This window comes from Coptis chinensis, chromosome 1, assembly GCF_015680905.1.
Source record: "Coptis chinensis isolate HL-2020 chromosome 1, ASM1568090v1, whole genome shotgun sequence".
NCBI classification, from domain to species: Eukaryota; Viridiplantae; Streptophyta; class Magnoliopsida; order Ranunculales; family Ranunculaceae; genus Coptis; species Coptis chinensis.
In genome coordinates, this window is record NC_141456.1 from 32,146,630 (window position 1) to 32,161,570 (window position 14,941).

Genomic DNA, 14,941 nt, shown 5'->3' on the forward strand with positions numbered 1-14,941 from the left:
GAGTTGGACATGCCACCTCACTAGAAGCATCATTTTTTGTCTTGATATGTTATATATTTCAAATTCTAGAGAGAGGTAGTTAGCATTCGCTAATCGGCACAATTGTGTTATGCCCAATTGTTCTCAAAATGGGGGGTATAAACCGTATAGAGTAAAGTTTCCACCCCAAATATTAAAAAACTCTATTTAATGGGTGCTAAACTGTAGGTCATAGACTATTAGTTAATAGAAGGGGTGGGAAATTCTCTATCTCGCTATTAGTTGATAAATAGCCCGAGCCACACTCGAACACACATCTAAACAAAATAAATGTTTGGAGTGACGTCCCTATCTATTTCTAAAGTCACAATTTGAAAATTTTAAATTCGGACGACACTTGAAGTGACGTCCCTCTTTAAATTAAACTCACAATTTTAAACTCCAACGACACTTGGAACAACGTCCCTATTTATTTCTAAAGTCACAATTTGAAAATTTTAAACTCGAACGACACTTGAAGAGGGACGTCACTTCAAGTGTCTTCCGAGTTTAAAACCAAACTTGTTTACACTTCTCCATTGGGAACAATAGAGAGTGGATATTTATGGGTTATACAATAATTTGCAATTGGAGTTGTAAAATCCTAATGGCACCTAGGTGGAGCCTATGTGGAGGTGTAATTTTACACCCCCATTGGAGATGCCCTTAGGAATCCCTCATTTGTAATAATGAATGGCGGTTAAGATGCCAAATGAGCTTGCACATACTAGTTTTGTTTTGACATTTTAGGTGCCACGAATGTGCTTAGCTGGCAAAGTGGGTCTGCACTAGTGCCAAGTAGTTACGTAGTTGGCAGAATGGTTTAACACAACTTACAATATTTAAAGGTCGCGGTATTGACACCCCATAAAATGGAATTGGCACCCTTTTGACCAATTCAAAAGTACTAGCAGCCCTCCATTAATTACATAAAAAACACTCACGGCAAGAATTTGCCGCGAGATCACACAATCCATGGCATCGGGTTGCCGCGAGATCCCATATCCCACAGAAGGTGGTTGCCGTGGGTCCTTTTTTCTTTTAAAGTTTTTTTAATAGCCACCGTAAAAAAAGTTAGTTATCCGCGAGATGGTTGTGTTCACTAAAATGGAGTCTTTGCTTGTGTTAATTATCAAAACTATTCTTCATTAATTTGATCACAAAATTTTTTATAGCATATGAAAATATTTGCCGCGAGATAGCAAAATTATGCCTTGATTGTACATTTTTTTGTCATGGTTTTGGTGTTGTTCTTGGAGTGTATAAAGTAGTTTTAAAGAAGAAAATGAGGTATCTATATGTCGTGTGTATTCAATACGCAAAATTTGAAGTGAAAAAAAAAACAAAAAACAAAAAAAAAAAAATGTTCCACGGCAATTACCTGCCGTGGGATATGGGATCTTGCGGTAACCCGATGCCGTGGATTGTGCAATCTCGCAGCAACTGCCTATCGTGGGATATGAGATCTCGTGGCAATCCGATGTCGTAAAACTATAGGCATGTGGGGTGTAAAAGGACATATAAGAAATAATCATTATTGTTTTACTTTTTGCCAAAGGGGTGCCAATCCCATAAAGTGGGATACCAATACCGCGCCCCATATTTAATTATTATTATAAAGGTATCCGCCCCAACCTAACCAAAAGAAATCTGCTACTTGTGGTCTCTACGGGCTATAACTTACAAGCATTATTACTAGATATAAAACAGAGCCGAGAATAGGAAGGCTCATTAACCAGTTATTTCTAAAATACCTCGAAATGTTGATATATCTCGAAAATATCGTCCAAAAGGTGAGTTTGCATGATATGTCATATGTATCTATATATGCAAATATTTATTTAGACACGATTTGTTAAAGGTTTAAATCATAATGGACTAGCACTTACAGAAGAATAGGTATGTGGTGGGCTTAAATAATATATGCCCCAATTGTAGAGGTAATCTTAAATACACTCTACATTTCTAAGAGGGCACTCTCCGACCGTAAATTTGTTAATACATTTGTGTCCCAACTTAAAACCCATGTTTTCTAAGAGGGCACTCCCCATAAAAAATAGTGGTAACCTCCTATTGCTCTTAACTAACTAATTTGCACTATGCAATTCTATACACTATCAAAATACACTCTCCTTCTCCAATTATCTGCATCCAACTCAATTTTTTTTTACTCAACTCAACTCAATTTTTCTCCACTTCTCAATTCTCAATACCTCTACATTTTAACTCTCAAATGGAGTATGTATCATTACCCAACTCTCAAATGAGCGATTTATCACAATATAACTACTCATATCTCAATGTCGAATAAATTGAAGATTATATAATGTTAGAATAACCAATTGAACATGAAAAAAAGGAAATTAGATATTAATGTAATTAAAATTGTTTAATGTAATTGAAACTAAATGGATTACAATAGTTTGAATCCTCGATTTCAAAATAAATTGTGTGTAATCTTGATGTATGTGCTATTTTGAGGAACGGTAGCACATTGCCGTAAAATACAATAAATCATGGTAACGGGTTGCCGAAACATAACTGTAAATTACAACATTGAGGTACCATTTACAAAGTAAAGATACAACAAATAGACACTAAAAAATCTTAAACCATTCGGTATCTTGTTGATGTGTTGTCAAATTCCAATATTTAAATTTTTCATCATCTATTTGATAATAATTTGATTAATAATTAGTATATTTTAACTTATCTGTAGTTATTTTAGGTGATAACTTAGTTCCAACAAATAGATCGAAAATATTTAATTAGGTTATAATTTATTATTTTCGAATTGGTAGCAATTGTACATGTATCTATGGTTTAGGGTTTGAATAAATACAGTTCTAATTATAACTAGACTTTGAATCTAACATCTAAATTTTTACCAACAAATTAAAATTGGATTATAATATATAATTTAAACCCGTTCTCCAATCTATAATAAAACATTTAGGTTATAATTTTTTATTTCGAAATTGGTAGCAATTGTACTTGTGTCTAGGGTTTAGGGTTTGAATTAGTACAATTCTAACTACACTTTGAATCTAATAACTAAATTTTTACCAACATATTAAAATTGGATTAGACGATATAATTATATAAATTAACCCATTTTCCAATCAATAATAAAACGTTTGGGTTACAATTTTTTTTATTTCAGAATTAGCAGCAACTTTACTTATGTCTAGGGTTTAGGGTTTGAAACAATACAGTTTTAACTAGACTTTATTTGAATCTAACATCTAAATTTTTACCAACAAATTAAAGTTTGATTAGATGATATAATTTAAACCCATTTTCCATTCTATAATAAAATATTTTGGTTATTATTTATGATTTCAGAATTGGTATGCATTAACTGTACATATGTTTAGGGTTTAGACCAATACAGTTCTAACTATATTTTGAATCTAGCATTTAACATCTAGTATAATTGGAACTTAATATTCATTATCTAATCTAACACCTATTTTATTATATGTTTTATTATTATTATTATTATTATTATTATTATTATTTAATTTGGAATGGTATCAAATTTTGAGATTCCTCGATATTCCCAATTTAGAGTTTAGGGTTTAGGGTTAGACATATCAATATTTCACCCAATTATTTCAATATAAATTCAATATTTTACCCAATGATTTCAATAAAAATTCAATATTTCACCATATTATCCTTAATTAATATACACTATCAAAATACATAACCTTAAAATACAACTACACGCCATCAAAATACACACCCTAAATACAACTACACTCTCCTCCTTCTCCAATCATCAACATCCGTACTCTTAACTCAACTCAACTTTCCACTATTTCTCAATTCTCAATACATTCACCTCTTACCTAATCTCAAATAGAAGATTCATCATTACCCAACTCTCATATGGGTGATTCATCACAATATAACAACCTATATCTCAATGTTGAAGCAACTATGTACCATGTTTTTATGGCATTTTCAGCAATGGGATACCAAGTTTAAGTTTTCATTTCGGTGACTGGTTACCACTTTACAAAAAAAAAAAAAAAACCAAACTAACTAACAACTTTCATCAATTGAGCACCAAATGTTTGAGAAATTTTAGCAACTAGATACCCTTCATCAAAATAGCAACGGGATACCGAATTTGAGTTTTCATTTCAACCAATTATTTCAATATTTCAAAACAATTTTGATATTTCGACCAATTATTCAATAATTCAATACTATTTTAATATTTTGCCTAATTGTTTTTCTGAAATTTTGAAATCAATTTATTCTCTTTATAGGTTGATTTGAATTTCCCTCTCAAAATCAAACTCAAAACTCATTTTCAACTTTTTGATTTCCCCCTCAAATTCAAACCCAAATTTTAGCCCTTTTTCTACTCTCTTTCTTTCCCCACCCTCAAATCTACTTCTCTTCAAACACTTCTTCTCCATTCCTAATATAGAAACTTACCAAAACTCAAAACTATGGGAGGTGGTGAGCATGGAAACTCACCCAATCCACACACTTGCAAGGTAATTTGTTTCAAACACTTATTTTCTCCACTTGTTTTGTTTTCTTTGGTTTGGGTATGTCTAAATATCATGTTGTTATTGAATTTTATTTAGTCTAATTTAAGCACACCGCCAATAACAAATAAAGGTGGGTGCTTTTGTTGTGGTCGCATAGATTAATGGGTTGACAGTTGCCCATTGAGAACTTGTAAGAGGTGTTGTACTAAAAGACTCATTCATACGTCCCTCCAACCACATAGCAAATTTGAAAAGTTTTTGAAGTGTCCAAATTGTGGACACTTTGAATGGCTCAAAAGTGCATTGCTCAACATTGCTCAAGAAGATAATGGGTGCTCTAGTTCAGGCAAGGCGAATGAGAAGGTTAAGTTTATATTGGAATTGAAAGTGGAAGTTGACAACATATGTCATGGGTTTAGGACAAAAGTTATTGTGAAAGGGAAGGGGAAACAAGAGGAATCGTAGAATGTTGTAATCTTCTCAATCTTAGGTTAGTTTATGTGTTTTAGCAATGTTGTAATATTCTCAATCATTTTAACATATGTCATTTGATTTTCACATATTATGATTATGCGATAATTCACCTAACATAATATAGTTCAGTAACTGAATACTGAAATTTTGAGCAATTTTCAGTAACTTACCACCGAATGTTTAAGCAATTTTCAACAACTAGATACCATTTATCAAATTAGCAACTGGATACTGAAATTCAGTTTTAATTTCGGTAACTAGTTACCGCTTTACAAATATAATTTTCAGCAATTGAATTCCAAAATTTTGAGCAATTTTCAGCAACTAAATACCATTTATCAAATTAGCAACTGGATACCGAACCGAAATTTAGTTTTAATTTCGGTAGCTGGTTACCACTTTACAAATATAATTTTCAGCAACTGAACACCAAAATTTTGAGCAATTTTCAGCAACTAGATACCATTTATCAAATTAGCAACTGAATATCGAAATTAAGTTTTAATTTCGGTAACTGGTTACCACTTTACTATGCTTGCAATCACCTTCTGTAGAGATATTGTGTGTTTTTCCTATTTCAAGGCATGAGTGATAGAGATATTCAACCAAACGCGGCAAAAATGTGCACCCTATGCATATTTTCATCCTCAATCATGTTCCTAACTTATTCTGGCCTCCATGTTTCTCTCTGGTTTCAACATGACACTTATATATTCTAGAATGAATAACACATTTCTCTTCGGTTTCTAACTTATCCCTAAAGCTAATTTTGATTTTTCGGAAGAAGATTAGCAGAAGGGATAAGTTATATTAGTCCCATTTTACAATGTTATTTAGTCCCCATTTTTTCAAAGTTTGTAAGTTTTAACCATATTTGCAACTAAAACCTAACAACCAAAGCACAGTGCTGAACACCAAGAAATACCTTACTTTGCACATGAGATCAACATTCTCAAAATGCAAAACATGAAGATTTTGAGCCAGTTCAGAGGTTCAGGTACCTATAATGAAACAGATCTTGATGCTGGAGGTAGTTAGTATATCCTTAATAGCTAGAAGCAAAACGACTAAAGATGATACATAAAACAAAGGGAGACATCTCTAGATAAACATGACTGCATGTCACTGCAAGTGGAATAAGTAAATCAAGAATAATCAAAACCAATAATACACTGAACATCGCAAAAAGTGCACTTGGGAAATTTATAGCAGCAGCAACAAAAGCCTCTTCAGAAACATATCCATTTTCTAAACTAGGCTACAAAACATATCAATTTTTAAAACTTAGATCCAACAAAAAGAAACTACAAAAAAAGTTTCATAAGACAACTTTGAAATAGCACAAAGTCCTATAAGCTACACTTCTCTGATAAATGTAGAAGAGTTGTACCAATTTTTCCTTCAGTACACAATTCTGTTGTTCAAATTATGCACATGGAGAGGTACTTCACTGCAGGGTCCAGAGATTTGAACTGTGTTTTTGAAGGATGGCAAACCTGTTAGTCTCAAGCAAGGTCAAGAGATCACCATTTCCACTAACTAATTGATGCTTAGAACGAGCTCATCTAGCCGAAAAGTGAGAAGATCGTCCAGCCATGTGAAGAAAGTATGATTATAAGAATCAGAAACAACTAGCATTCTTGGTTCCAACACGCCAAAATACCCTTCTCATTCATCTGCAAAGATTTTCTCATACAAACTCTGATAAGGTTATCATCATCATGTCATTATAAGCTTTTTTTTCCCCTCAATAAACAAATTTCTAGTAGAGGAAAAACTGAAATGACTATCCCACCAAGATTTCTAACAAATGTATACACTTAAAATGAAATTGAATTATAGTTGATGACAAAAAAGCTTTAAAGAAATAGAAACATGGCATCACCATCACTCCAACAAATGAAAGAATCCCCAAAACATTCTTGAGTAACTTATATACAATACATCACACCCTAGAATGCGCTTGAAGAAATAACAATCTGTACACATTGATAACTACATGGCCCTCTAACAGTCACTAGGAAATCCCAGAAAACATACCAATTCTCACTATTTTAGATTGAATGATACCACATCAAAAATAATAATAGGCACACATTCAAAATAACTGTCCATTTTAATCTCTAGAAATGTATATTAGAGAATGTTGCATTAAAATCGCTATAAATTGGAAGAAACATAATCAAAGATCTCCCACAAAAGAGAAACCAACCATTATAAAGCTTACATCAAATCCTATGCAACTGCTGTCTTGCTTACAACACGAACCTAGACAAACCGAAGCCAGAAGAGCAATCCCATGAATAATTTGTTAGCCCCAAAATGAAAATAGCAAAATCCCTCTATGTTTCTTACTCTAAGTCGCAAAATTCCCCCAAGACTTTTTTTTACAGGTAGACATTATGATAAAAATGTTCTTGTGGAATTATAGTGAGAGGGGTAACTCCCCAAGCCTTTATCTGCAAATTGGAAGTGAGAGGTGCTAATACTATCTATTCCTACCTTTAAACCATACATAGTTCACTCTCCCTTATGTGTAAACCTGCTAAGAGAAATGTGGATGCATACCTAAAGACTCAAATCACCACTACCAAAATCCAATTTCTCCAAAAAACAAAGCGAAAACTCCAAACACTTGTCCACAACCGTAACAACTAGTTTCTCCGTTTGCTCAATTGTTTCACCAAAAACAAAATCACAAAACTTCAATTCCACATATACAATCACACTAAAAGAAATTATCATGAAAATGAAATAAAAAAAGAGTTTACGTACATGTAAGAGATCGAGTAACAAATAGAAAAGAGTTGATGATGAAAAGCAAAATATGAATCTGTGAAAAATTCCACCTCTCGAAACCTAACTTATTATTATTATTATTAATTCGAAAAAGAAAAAGAGAGATTATGAAGGTGCGATTATAAGTTGGGTTTTTTGTTTCTTTGATGAGAATATGATGAGGGGCGTGGGAGGAGGAAAGTGGTCGTGAGTTTTTTCTAGTGGAGGACAGTGCGAAGGGTTTTTTAGTGAACCAACTGGTTTTTGCTAACCCTTGACCGATATAACAAAAAAAAACCAATATAACCAGTCACCCAGTTACATGGAACGTGCCCTCTTAGGAACCGGGCGTGTATTTAACAGGACCCGACCTATTGTAGTCGGCTTCTAATTTGGTTCCACTTTTTCTTTGACGCCCTTTCGCACAACCCACACAATTTCACCACATGGCCCTTCATTAAAAATCTAGGGGAAGGACAAAAAAGAACCAATCACATAACTCTTTTATATTGTTTCAATTTGCCCATTTTTTTTAGATCTAAGATTTGTTGTTTCTAGATTCAATCTTTGTTATCTTTCTTTTTCTTCTCTTTATTTTCGTCTTTGTTAACTATCTTTCATGGCAATCCACTATAAGATACAACTTCTGCTTATTTCAAGGTTTCAAACAAAATTTTTTGTTATGTGTGTATCTAATTGAATGATATATTTGATAAATATTGTTATATTTTAGTAGAAACATAAAATTTTGCGATATCTTGTGATAAATGGCTAGTAAGATGAATTCCCCTTACCAAGAATATAACACAATAATTTTGGTGTCAGTTTCATAAAAAATCAATATATTTTGTGAAATCCACGATATATCATTGCATTTTGTATTATGCCTAAGAGACTATCAAAATGCTAATTGGGGGTTTTGATAAGTGCTAAAAAGTAAGGATTTATATCCCCAATCATTGTATCCCATCATAACCAAACAATACAATCGGATAATAATAATATAATGTTACTGCGACAACCACAAGTCAAGTTACATTACATATGTCAATTTTAAAGTTAGCCCACCAAAATACTAGATCACAAAAGTTTCCAAAATAACAACACTATAACACAAGTGTTGTGTTCAAGCTAATTGCAACATTCACAAAAATTTACATCTTCTAGTTTCAAAATATTGAGCCAATAAAAGAGACATATGATGATAACACTTTGTGGTGTAAAGAATTGATGTTCTTATCCGTTCGGTGTTAACTCAACTTCATTCCTTACTCACGGTTCTTCGTTTGTTTAGTTAGAGTAGGGATTTGTTCCAACCTAAATTCTAGGATAACATTACAACTTTATTATGTTATTTAGGAAACTAATGAGTAAGGTTTTTATGCTAAGTCTTGATTTGTTTTAATTCCTAATGGAAACTTATCATACAAGACACGAAAACGGATCAAAGTTGATATTTAACAAGATAAATCAAGAGAGAGAAAAGGTAGAGGCTTATACTACTCATGCAAGGTCTCACTATATTTCTTCTAGAATCAGATTACTATAATCTCTAATCCATTTTGGGTTCATTAACAAACCCCAAACGGATTAAGAATCGATCCCTAGCGAGATAAACTCATCTCTAAGTCCATCTTACTATCATGAGGAGTTGAACTGATATTTCATCTCTGAAATACCATCTCAACTCCTGGACTCATAAAATATGCTCCTGTCAATTAGTGGAATATGAGGTCAAATAGGACTCGCACACGCAGCTAGCCCAGGCGTGAAAAGGGTGGCGCACGCGAGTCATTCTCAACCTCCAGGACTCAAGTTTGGCCGGACACTACCATTTTGGGGTAGGGTGCTAAATGGGTCCTAAGATCTAAGCAGTTAATCCTATTTCTAAAAAACATATAAGAATCCTCACATGAGCATCATTAACCCTCCACCTTGGAGGGTTTTAGCTCATGATCCTTGGATTATTGAAAAACTACAAGTTTATATATGCTAATGAGAAAGGGGAAAAAGAAGAAGATGAAGAATATTCAATCTTTACCTAAATGAATGAAATTTTATTTCAAGAACTAGTGAAAGGTTCCACCATTAAAATGTTACACAAGCTTTTTAACATAAAACAAAAACAAAAGATAAAAGACAAGACAAGGAATGAAAAAGAGTCAAGTGAGTGAATGCTCTCTTTTTTTCTTCTTTGATACATATGAGAGCATTCCCCCTCTCAATCCCATGTGAAACCACCTCCCACATTAACTTTCATCTTATCTAAAAAGCAAAGCAAATTGACACCTTACATTTTTTTCACTATTAGCACCTAAATCTATCTAACTCAATTAATGTCATGCAAGGTGTCCACTTTGTGCCAATTATTTGCACCTTTTGTCTTGACTTGCATGATGACTCATCAAATCTTATGGGCCCATATAGTGGGTCCACGTGCTGTGTCAAGTAGCGGGCCGATCTTTTGGCATTTTTACAACTTCCCGCCTTTGCATAGAGTTCGTCGCACTGATCGTCTGAGCAGCTCAGTTGCTAAATTTGGAGTCCTGGTTCAAGAGATATGAGCTCTGGAAGTTTGATGCTTCTGTGCATATAATCCCATTTCTGACTTGATTTTGTCCTGTTTGAGTCTTTGGGCTTTAGTCTGGCTTTATTGGGCTTATCATGTGCCTGATCAGAAAGCTTTATGTATACTCTCTATTCCGTGCTTAAATACTGGTTTTATCATCATTTTTACGTTGGTTGCACCAATCTACAAAAGCACGAAAATGTGATTATTTTCTGATTATTAAGACGTACATAATTAACCGAAAGGTTACATCTCTACGAGGTTTTATAATATAGTTTTGGGTGTTTATCAACGTGCAAACTTTTTGAATCATATGCTCTCAATCTATGGGCGTAATTTGTTTAGTTTCAACATTCCCATTGAGACATACGACATTGTGTTGTCGGAGATAAGGTATATCCTCCTGCAAGTTCACATACAAATCCATGGTTAGTCAAAATGAAGATGCAAGGTAACCGTACTATAGAGAATTTGGACGGTGAGAAAGAGACTAGATTGTGCGAGATAGGTACCTATGAAAACCCTCACACTAACTTCTGCTGCTTGTCCCAAAGCTCTATGAACTTCATCATGCACACCCCACAGTTGAAGCTATGCAGAGAAAGTTCCTTAGTTAGTCCAATTTCTAAGTTGCGCACTAAACTAAAATTTGAAACTATAAGTTAGCCAGCCCATTGTATTGTTGTGGCACATCTATCTTGATATTTCTCAACAACCCAGTCTTTCACAATGTAATTTTTGGCATATTCATCTCCAATAACAAACAAAGTGAAGTGTATTTTGGTAACCTAAGTAAACACAAAAGTCAGTTCTAGTGCCAAAACATGAAGTGTAGAGTGTATATAAAAACAAACTTTATTGACTTCATCCCTCTAGAAATTTAGGATGCGCTACTTGCAACAGAGTCCAATATCATAACTTTTCGAGCACTATGATCAAAGACATAACCACCATTAATTATCCTAGATGTCGGGCACAAACCACTACACAACCACAACCAAAAGTAGTTCAAGGTTGTGCTTTCTACCAAAGTTGGGAACTACATTATAAAACCATTTAACGGTGCAATTATCTTACCCTTTGGTATTCGTTAATATCATTGTCCAAGTGAATTGCCCGAGATGCAGAAGTTATTTACATCTCATTAATGTTTTTGTAGGATAATGTCATACAGAAACAACATTGGATACTAAAAACTATATTTTATTAATAAAATTATGTTTATGCCATAGAACAAAACCATTTGCACTTCATATATACCTTACTCCCACCCATAAGCATTGGGAAGTAATAGTGCATATTGTTGTTCTAGACATGTTGTTTTGCATTGAGTTCAGATACATGCACCAAGCAAACACAAGCTACAACAAATATAACAAGTAGCAACCAAAATTATTTTGTATGAGAAAATAATTAGAAATTTTAAATGTTTGAACCCCACAATGATTGTAACATACGAAGCTAGATGGAAGAGGTTGTACCCAAATAAAGATTGTCTAAAAGACAAAACCATTTACCCGGCTTTTCCAGAAGGTGAGTATATTGACCCTAATACATTTGCTTCCTTGTGCTTCAACATTACATTAGGTTGTACACATTTTGCTTATATATCTTTGAATGGAAAATGTTCAACTTTGCCGTCCATTTCAATCTAGAAGAAATCATAATCATAAGGTGTTATTATAGTAAGAGTAAGTAAGGTATTCACACAATTACATCTTCTATTATCTTCTACTTTTGAAAATGAGTGTTTGGTGAAGGGAAGCGATTGCCTCTTTTGACAACATAAGGTGTCTTAAAGACTTCTATTTTGTAGGTGTCGGCATCAATTATCTCAATCCCCTCATCCATTTATTTCATTGTGGGTTTCTTCAATTCAGATAAAAACTTACTTAGTGTTGTAAAGGTAGCTCAAAGTAATCATAAGACACGTCATGCTCTAAATTAAGGATAAACACCCAATGCACCCACCACCGAGTAAGCCTAATGTGCCTCTCACTGAACTCCCTTTGTCTGTGGAGAAAAGCATATTGCTAGCCTGCATTAGATCATTTCCTAAGGGCACTTCTTGTGGACATGGTCTCCATTCCCAACATTTGCTAAATGTTATGAGTGTTGTTGCTACTGCTACTGTCATGACTACAAATCTTATAGAAGTCTTGATGCTAGTGGTTAATCCTTGGTTGTGAGGATGATATGTCCTCATGTTTTGCCAGAGTCTATAGCCAATGCACTGCTTACTCCACAAATCAAGCTAGATAACATCATCTATCCTATAGCAGTAGGCATGGTTTGGCATCCTCTTATGTCTAAGATTGCTATGAAAGGAGTAGTGTCAGATATAGTACAGTACCTCAAAGATTTTCAGTTTGGTGTTGGTGTGTCTAGTGGAGCTGAGGCAATTTTGCATGTCGTTAACAGGTTTGTTTGTAATAACAGTGATAACTCATCTTTCACTATGTTACTTGTGGATTTTAAAAATGTCTTTAACCTTGTGGACCGAACAACTATGTTGAGAGAGGTTCATATCCGATGCCCATTTATTGCTCCATAGGTCAGTTTCTTGTACAACAAGTCTGCGAGACTATACTTGGGGCATGATTACATATGGTCAGCAGCAGGAATCTAGCAAGGTAGCCTTTTAGGTCATCTTCTTTTTGCACTTGTCTTACATCCACTTGAATTGCATATAGTATACAGTCAAAATGTCAACTAGAACTCCAGGCTTGGTATTTAGATGATGAGACTTTGATTGGTAACACTAAGAAGGTAGCGACAGCTTTATGCTTTATTCATGATACAGGACCGTCACTTAGGTTAGTCCTTAATGTGGCTAAGACAAAGATCTTTTGGCTATCGGTGGATCCTCGGTGTTCAATTTTTAGTCTATTCCCACTAGATATATCTCATCCCTAGTTGGGTGTCAGGCTGCTTGGAAGGGTAGTTAGTACAGATGCATATTTTGTTATGGGCCTTGTTTGTAAGACTTTAAAACTAATGAGTTTATTAGCTTAGCCAGCAATGTGAACAAACTCTTTTGCTAGCGTGTGTGGGTTCTTCAAAACTCAAAATTGGTGTTTGCTCTTTGTACATGTCCACCGACATACTTTAACTTGGCAGCTCGACTTTTTCATTACGAACTCAGCTCGAGTCTTTAAAGCATTATCATGTCTGACGGCCCCGGTTTTAGGGATCTCTAATGGCGCTTGTTTACTCTTCATTTGTGACATGGTGGTCTTGGCATCTATTGTGCATCAGATCTCATCAGTTTTGCTTTTGTAGCATCCGAGTGCAGTCTAGGGAGCTTTAAAACCACATTTTTAGAACCCAGCCACAGTGGTACTCCGCCCATGGGTGTTGATTATAACAGTGCCTTTGCTGAACTACAACTTTGTCTTCTTGATGTTGATCTTAATACTATTTCCTTAAACATTTCTGCCCTATTTAAACCACAATGTGTTGGCAGAAACATACTTTGGTAAGATTATTAGAGAATTTGAGTTGTCAGCTAGTCAGAAAGTTGTTGTTGATTACTTGAGGTTTGAGCATGCAAATGACTTCTTCCTGGTTATTTCTATGGAAGGTTTGGGACAACTTATGTCTCCGGTTGAATATCATACCATCCTCCGTTATCAGCTCCTGATTCCTTTGTATACCGATGGTGACTGTTGTCTTGTGTGCAAAAGGAGCTGCCTTGATGATGCATTTGGAGACCATCCAGCTCAATGCAGGTATTTTTCTGGGTTTAAATACAGATGATAAGCACCCAAAACTGTAATATAAAACCACGTAGAGACATAATATTTTGGTTAATTATGTGTTTAATAATCATAAATTAATTATATTTTTGTGCTTCTACAGGTTTTTGCGATGAACGTAAAAATGAGGATAAAGCCAGTAATTAAGCATGGAATAATGTGTCTACATGAAGTATTCCGATTTAACCCATGCGAAGCTCCATGAAGCCTGACCAAAGCCCAGGACTCAAACAGGACGGTTCCAGGTTAGAATAGGGTTAACATGCCAAAACGCATCAAACTTCCGACGAACATATCTTTTGAACCTGGACTCCAATTTTGGCAAATGAACCATCAGAACGATCAGTGCGACGAGCTCTAGCCAATGCCAGATTGTAGAAAATTAATTGTTCGTTATTCAAGTGATGGTTAGAGTACGTGAGCCTACTATGCGGACCCATAAAATTTGGTTATTCAAGCTCACACGTCAAGCTTCATTATTGATTTAGCACAAGTCAAAATGCATGCATTAAGATGATGAAGGACTTTTGAGCACACTTTTGCATAAACGTCTTGATTAGGTGGCAAGTAAAAGTCTTGATCAAGAAAATCAAATGGAGCATTTAATCATGCAAAGTCTTGATCAAGGAAATCAAAATTGAGAAATTAATGAAATGGTTGGTTCATGGGTGGTTGATTCACATGGGTGGAGGAAGAAAATGAAGCATTCCCTTTTTTCCTTTTTTCCTTTACTCCATAGTTAGCATTCATTTTCCAAGTTTCCATTTTTAGTTTGTAAGAAAAAATTATGTGCTAGCTTTGATACAAAACATTTTAATAAAAATATTTTCTTG